The sequence below is a fragment of the Tupaia chinensis genome, unplaced genomic scaffold (assembly GCF_000334495.1).
Source record: "Tupaia chinensis unplaced genomic scaffold, TupChi_1.0 Scaffold000690_1, whole genome shotgun sequence".
Taxonomy (NCBI): Eukaryota; Metazoa; Chordata; class Mammalia; order Scandentia; family Tupaiidae; genus Tupaia; species Tupaia belangeri.
In genome coordinates, this window is record NW_006160213.1 from 387486 (window position 1) to 395525 (window position 8040).

Here is an 8040-nt window from a genome sequence, read left to right on the forward strand (position 1 = left end):
CCGGCTCTTCGCCTCCTGCACCGGCCTCCGGGAAGGGGGGCCGCGGGAAGAAAGCCTTTCCTTCCCCGCAAGCCCCACTGCGAGCCCCTCCAGATATTCTCGGCGCCCCCACCCGGGCCCCGAGCGCCAGAGGGCCCGCCTTCGGAGATCCGGTCTGCCCAGACCCGGTCCCGCTCACTTCTTCAGGAAGGGGGCGCCGCTCGGTCAGCGTCCGCACGGCTGCACCCCAACGCCGCCCGCGGGGCTGCAGGCCCGGGTCCGTTCCCCGCTCGTCCGGTGGACGGGGTGGGGGTGGGGGTGCAGATTCGCCCGAGAAAACGCAGGGAGAGGGACGCGACCCTTCACTACCCACCCCACCGCAGGGTCATCGCTACGCTTAGGAACCTCTTCGGAATAGTTCAGAAAATTTCCGTTTTTCAAAAAATATGCTGTGGTACAATGGGCCTCGTGAAAGCAGAAACGCCCCAGAACCCTCGCGGGTCCGGGCTCTAGAAGCACCGCCTGCCCAGCTCCAGGGCTCCCGCGCACTGGAGGCCGGGCACTTCCGGCCCCTCCGGGAGGGCCGCGCCCCGCCCGTCTGGCGTCTGCCGGCCCCTGCACTTCCGCCCCGTCACGTGGAGAAGGGAGGCCGTGGGAGCTGCTTTCTGTGTCTTTCAGGTGGCTGGTGGGTTCTTAGCTTGCCTTCATTGCTCTTCTGAATTTCCTTTAATTTCTTTACTTTCCTAAGCTGGGGGGAGGAGGAGGCTAGAGGTGGAGAGAAAATGCCCATTGAAGACAAATTCTTTTTGTCTTTTTCAGGTCACCTGCTCCTTTTTAATTCCCTGCACAATTTCCGAAACTGAGGTTTTGACCTTGTTTTCCCCTAGAGCCTGGGCTAGTGCCTGCATTTAGGCACGCAATAAATGTTGAAAGAACTTCTGGGTAAGGGAGATCTATTCTTCAGACCTATAGTGCCTAGGGTGAGTGGGTCATCTCATCAGCTGACTTTTGACTTCTAGTTGAATTCAATTGAGAGGTTGCTAGGTAAGTGGCTTTTAAGGGGAGTTATTTATTTATTTAATTCCATTAGTTATTATTATTTTTAATTTGACAAGACAGAGAGAGAAAGGGAAAACAAAGCAAGCCTCCAGGTACAGGACTCCAACTGTGGTTTGCCATGTGGGAATCCAGCGCCCTTAACCCCGGCCTCTCCTGCCCCGGGAGTGGCTTTTATATAAGCACTTTGGTGTTATTTTAGGAACACCTCCCAAGTAAATTAAGGGCATCTCCAAGAATTGTTGAAAATGTTGTCTTGAACTTATTTATGTATATGAGGTAAAATGCTGAGATTTTAGTGAGGTTTTTCAACCTTTCCATTAAGTTTTTTCTTTCCGTTTCGCTTTCTTTTCAGAGTTTTACAAGGCTATGACTTAGTGGTTAAGGGAGCAAGATTCCACATGGAGGGGGGAGTGTTGGCCCGGAGTGAGTGCATGCCGGAGTGAGTGCATGCCGTGTGTGCCCCACGTCCCTACAGGATACAGAAAGAGGAGGAGGGAGTGCAGCAGTCACATTCCATTGAGGTCTGCTTTCTGTCTTTCTACTTCTCTGCCTCTCACTCTGGGAGTGAATGCACTCTGGTGTAATAAATGGAAACAAAACAGTTTTACTGTATTCTCCCCCCTTACCCAAAGAAGATGCATTTCAGGACCTTCAGTGGATGCCTGAAACCCACGGATGGTACTGATCTCTATATATACTATTGGGAGGTTGGTAAAGTCATGAATCATTTTTGCATAGAAAAATACTTCATGACTTTGCGGATAATCCAGTATATTTTTCCTATGTGTACATTACTATGATAAAGGGTAACTTATAAATTATGTACAATTAGAGAGTAACAACAATAAATAGAAAATAGAACAGTTACTACCATATACTGTCAAAAGTTCTGTGAATGTGGCTTTTCTCTTTCTGTCTGTCTCTGTCTCTCCTCTCTCTCTCTCTCTCAAACTATCTTACTGTACTGTACTCACCTATTTTGGGACCAGGGTTGACTGTGGTAACTGAAACCATGGGAAGTGAAATCATGGATCAGGAGGAAGGGGGCTACTGTACTTTCCCTGGTAGGAGGTCAAGACCTCATGAAATGAAGTTAATCTTTTGTAGCCAATTTGAGGCGGAAACTAAGATTTCTCTTTTGCCTTCCTGCTGCTATAGTTTAACAGTTGTCAACCTTAATTCCCTTCTGTGTTGTGTCTTCTGCATCATTCAGCAGTTCTTATTCTTTGTAATAATTTGTTTTTAAATGTCATAAGAACTTTTTGTAATCATGAAACAAATCTTAGAGTTGTGTAGTTGCAAGACTAGTTTTAGTCAACACATACTAAATACATATTTTACTGAGCACCAGTTGTGTAATCCACAGACTGTTTCCTGGAGCATTTAATGTCCCACTTTCGTTGATTGTAAAATAGTGAAAATATACCACCCAAGTAATCAGAAAGTAATTTGAAATATTACAATTGCTAACCAAATGTAAAGCATATTTATTAGCACCATTGTTAAGGGGGTGTCAGAGGCATACAAATAGGACCTGTTACCTATCCTTTGGGAACTTACAATCTAGTTGGGCATAAGTAATTAAGCATAAATTGAGAGCAACAGTTATTAAGCAATGTACAGTGTCTGGCATATTGAAGACATTCAGCAATGATTGCCTCACATTAAATGCAGTTGTGACCATTCTTTTGACAGAAATATGATACAGATAAGAAGGGAAGAACTAATTGGAAAAACTTTAATGGAGAAAATAAATTTGTCCTTTATATATCACATATGAAGATTGGGATATGCAACCTGTTTGTGCTTGAGGAGGAAAAGGTGACATAAATTAAAAATGAGAAAAATGTTGGATGACATGGCATTGGGTGGCAAATCATAGGAAATACAAACTCCATGCAGAGGAATTTGTATCTGATCCTCGATGTGTTAGAGAACTATGTCGGTCCTGTGAGCAGAGGATGGTACTATTAAAATTGACATTTGTTTTTAAAATGATTTTAGGGACCGGCAGGGGGTGTGGTGGTTAAGGTGCTGGACAGTCCCACATGGGCAACCATGGTTTGAGTCCCGGACCTGGCAGCTTGCTTTCTCACTTTCCTTCTCTCTCTCTTTTTCTGTGTCTCTTTCTGGTCAAATTAAAATAAATGAATGAATAAATAAAAATAAATAAATAAAATTTTAAAAAAAGTTTTAAAAATGATTTTAGTCAGCTACTGAGTTTAGGGAAAATTGAGGCAGAGTTGGAAAACATTCTGGTACAATTCTAGAATGTGATATTGCTGGAGAAAGGGTGTAGTTGGAACATCATTAGGACTCCTTTCTCCTAATTTTGTACAATAGAAATTACATGGAAATGAGGGAATCAGGAATGAGTCTTGACTAGGACAGGAGCCACAGAACCACTGGAATCAGCACTACCAACTTATTTTTCATTATTGGCAGTGATAAAGAATGTTAGATATTGACAGATGGTGACTAACCTCAAAATATCTTCTTCACCAGTTCAACTCAACATATGTATTTTTTATCTACCCATTATTCAGTTGCAGTAATTCTCAACTGAGGGTGATTTTGTATCCCCTGCCGGAGACATTTCTAGCAATAGCACCAGTGGAGTCACAATTGGCATCTAGTAAGTAGAAGCCAGAATATTGCTGAACATCTTATAGTCCTCCAACAGCAAATTATTCTGTCCAAAATGTCAATAGTGCCAAGGTTAAAAAACCTTAGATATGGAAACGAGCATGAACTCTAACTCTGGAAAGCCAAACTCTGAGTCCCAAGCCTTAACTGCTATTACAGTACTAATCTCCATTGAAGAACTACTTTGCTCAGTGAGAGAAATACAACTCTTTAAAGGGTATTATCTCTGCCTAGTCCTGAGGACTTAGAAATATGAAAATCAGAAAAGTACCTTCTTGGATTTTCCACTTTTTATAAAATAGAGCTAGAAATCTTCCTTCAGGATTTGTCATCTAAATGTTATTTATTAAATTAATAAAATGTGCCTTTGGAGTTGCTTAGCAACTTAGGGAAAGCTTGCTTTTTAAAAGTTCATTTGTTTGTTTAAAAGCAGAGTAGGTTGCATATTATTAGCTACATTACATAAATCAACAAAGAAATGTACACTGAAAATGGAATAAGATGTTTCAACACTTTTCTGCTCTCCCTGTCTGGCAATTAAAACACTTTAATTGTCTGGTAGAATTGCATCAAGTCTTCGACAAACATTATTTATGTATGAAATTTCAACATAATATTGAGTATATAAGGGAACTAAAGGGGAAAAATTAAGCAGGTTTGTCATAAAGTATGTGTTTATCTTAACCTTTCTTCTTCAAAAATCTTATCTACTAAGTACTTTTATCAGACACTAATTATACTCTTTCTGAAAAGAATTTCTACAACACCCTTCAGTGACTGCACCCTTTAATCATATCTCATTACATCTACCTAATCCATATCTTTTCACATTGCCAGGACTCATTAACAGTTTTAAAAGCCAATCTTGGACATTATCATTCCTTGTAATTGAAGTGAAAATAATGCCAATAATATTTTATTTCTATTATAAAATGTAACGGATCATTCGAATGTTATTCTCAAGGCATTTTTTCCTTTTAATATTAATGAGAAATTAACTTTCAAGCATGCATTAAGCTAGCAGGACTGGTGAGATGTGTCTGAAAACCCTAAAGCACCTTTTTGAAGAAGTTATTTTTATAAGCTGTTTTAACAGTGGATCATCAGTCACTTTGAAGGGAAGTGATCCTTGATTAACAGTTGGCTGATACTGTGTTTCCACAGATGTGTTGCAGCAACACAGGTGCTACCTGTGAAACAGGACAGGTAATTCTCAGGGTCTAGCATTTTCATTTTCTGACTGAAAAATATAAAAGCTTGAATGGCTCTTCATCTTTGCATATAATTCCATTTAATTATTGTAGACGGGATAAACCGAATATCCCAGTGAAGTGATGAACTACAGGCACCACGTTTCTTCATGAAATTTTTAGAAAGGTAATACACTTGGATAGAACTTTATTCCTTTTAGAAAAGGAAGTGTGGGGACCACAGGTGGTATGGTGGTTAAGGTGCTGGATCCCACATGGCTGGCTGCACAACTCCAATCCCAGACTCAGTGGCTTGAAAATCATGCTGGGGTGCATGTGTATGCATGCTCCAAATCCCGAGATAGACATGGAGAAGGGACTGTGATGTGGCCATCCCCTCTGCGGTGGGATTTCTCACTTTCCCTCTCTGTCTTTTCTGGCAAGTGCATACTCCCTATGACAAAAAACTAGGGGTGGGGGGGAAGAAGAAGAAAGAAAAGGAAGCGGTGATCAAATTTATAGTTACATGACTAAATAGACTCATGATAATAATATTTTAGGACTTGAGAGTCAAATTTTATTTCTCAGAATCTAACTACTGAGGACTAACAAATTATCCTCTAAAATGGAAGCTTCTTCCACCATTATAATTAAACTCAAGATTCTTGAAAGAAAACTTTAAGAGTCCTAGAACAAAAGCTTTGTTCTCTTTCTTTTTCTCTTTCTTTTTCCCTTCCCTTCCCTTCCCTTCCCTTCCCTTCCCTTCCCTTCCCTTCCCTTCCTTTCCCTTCCCTTCCCTCTCTCTCTTTTTCTTTTTCTCTTTCTTTGTTTCTTTCTTTCTTTTTTTTTTTTTTTTTTCTATAGTGTGTATGCACTCACTGGGAGTGAGGGCGGAGAGAAAAAGTGAGAAAGCAAACACTATGGGGGAATGGCTATGACACAATCCCTTCTTCTCCATTCTCCTCTTGGAATTTGGGCATACATATGTGCCTGGCATGTTTTTTTTTAAGCCGCCAGGCTCAGAAATTGAACTACGTCGTTGGTCTTATGGGATCCAACTCCCTAAACCACCATGCCACTGGCTGACCCCTTAATCTTATTATGAATTATTCTAATAAAAAATTGGCAGGGCCAGCAGATGGCATGGTGGTTAAGGTGCTGGACTCCCACATGACTGACCACGGTTTGAGTCCTAGACATGGTGGCTTGCTTTCTCGTTTTCTCTTTCTCTCTGTATGTGTCTCTATCTGGTAAAATTAAAATAATAATAGTAGTGTTAAAATAATAATAGTAGTGATGAATGGAATTAAATAAATAAATAATTATTTGAAAAAAATTTTGGTAAACTTAGCAACATAGGAAAACCACACTGAATTTTAAAAAATTACAAGGACAGTATTAATATCCTTTTGAAGTTGTTTTTGCCTTTATGACTTAATTTTTATTTTTGTTTATTTCTGTCTTAAGACATTTTGTCTTTTATGTACTGACTGTTTATCTTCTTGTCTTTTTTATGTTGTTATTCAGAGGATTTTTCATTGGTCAGTATAAGGAAGGCTACGATGATCATCCACTTCACATCGAATGCTATATAATCAACAGTGTGCTGTTTTCAACCAGAGATTTCCAAGTACGGAGCTATCCAACTCAAGGAAAAGAGCTGGATCCAGGCAGAAGGGCATTTGGGGAGGAACACAGTTTTTATAGTACTCATGGTGGGTCTCCAAAGAAAGTTGCTTCAGCATTCTTTTTCCCTTGAATACTTCTCTCTGCAGGATCCTCCAGACTCTAAACTACTGAATAGGTTCCTAAGTCGATCCAGATCTCACGTGTCTGAACTGTTGGTCATCTTCCCACCCTCTAGCTCTACAGGTAAAGAGGAGATAATAATAAAGGAATAAAAACTATTTGTTTCTGTCTGAATTATTCCACTCTTGAAGCAGCCTGGTGAATTAATTAGCCTCATTATTGCATTTACTATCACACACACGCTTGTTTGTGGAATGTGCACCCCTTGGCATTTGCCTAGTTGTACAAAGAAACACTGAGACTGTGGCATTGGAGTTTGCTTTTGAAGAGAATGGCGCTGTGGCAGCATAAAGCTTGGACAAATTCAACTTTTTCATTGATGAGGTGCAACTGGCATGGCGACATCTTTCTCTGACATCATATGCCAGATTTTAGTTATTCTGGGCCATGTCTCCTTCCTGAACAATAGTTTTGCTTAGTGTGGAGTTCGGTGCCATTATAAAGAGACATGGTACCTCTTGTAGGGGGAGTTTGGAGAACTTTACCTATCAATCTAGATGTGTTATGATGATTAACTGAATTGTGTGGACATGCTGATTTTAACCTCAGTGAAAAAGAAGAAAGAAAGGTATTTATCCTCACTCATTTCTCATAAATAGGCAGGGTTTTTCATTCTGTGTTATCCTGGAATTCTTTCCATTTTTGTTGGTTCTTATAGATTATAATGAGAGGCAACAGCAAGAAATTTGGAATAAAGGATACGAGATTGGCCCTTGATTCTTAAATTTCAGGATCAACACAAAATAGGTGCAAACATGCTCAATGTTTGTTTATTTTAGAGACAGGGTCTGACCATGTTGAGCAGGCTGATTTTGAACTTAGGATCCTCCTGCCTCAGCCTCCTGAATAGCTGGGATTTACAGCCACATGCCACTTCACTGGATTACAAAATTATCTGAAAAGATCAAATTAATTTCTGTACAGCAGAATTTGACTCAGACTAATCGAAGATATTAACATATCCACAGAAACATTCTTAGCCATGAAAGCAGATGAAGAAGTCAGAAGGCAGTGTAGGATAAACCTATTCAAATATCTTTTGGAGATGAGGGAAGAAACTTCAATCCATTAGACCTAGTCCCAATGACAAAGACTATTTCTATCATGACTGAATATCAAGCTATTTCAACTTGAGTCTAATAAATATGCTATTCATAATAGTATCTTTATTCTCGATTTGTTTTGCAAGTAATTTCCTCATTATTAGTTGGCTTTCAAAGTAATTATGCTCTTAGAAAATACACTAACACACATTTCATGTACATTATTTTTTTAAATAATTATTTTATTTAACTTTATTTATTTATTTATCTGACCAGAGAGGGACAGAGTGAAAGAGAGAAAGTGAGAAAGCAAT

At 39.8% G+C, this 8040-nt stretch overlaps 1 long non-coding RNA gene across 2 annotated transcripts in view; it reads left to right on the top strand.

The window, feature by feature from the left end:
* The window catches only part of LOC102489429 (uncharacterized), a 20717-nt gene extending 13952 nt beyond the window's left edge, over positions 1 to 6765 (top strand). Inside the window, exons 3-5 of one of the 2 annotated variants that reach the window (XR_001371301.1) lie at positions 4989 to 5061; positions 6402 to 6504; positions 6650 to 6765. This is a non-coding gene — a long non-coding RNA (uncharacterized LOC102489429). The remainder of the gene's footprint in view (positions 1 to 4988; positions 5062 to 6401; positions 6505 to 6649) is intronic. The other variant, XR_001371302.1, reaches the window with a different exon arrangement.
* Positions 6766 to 8040: the final 1275 nt, after the last annotated feature.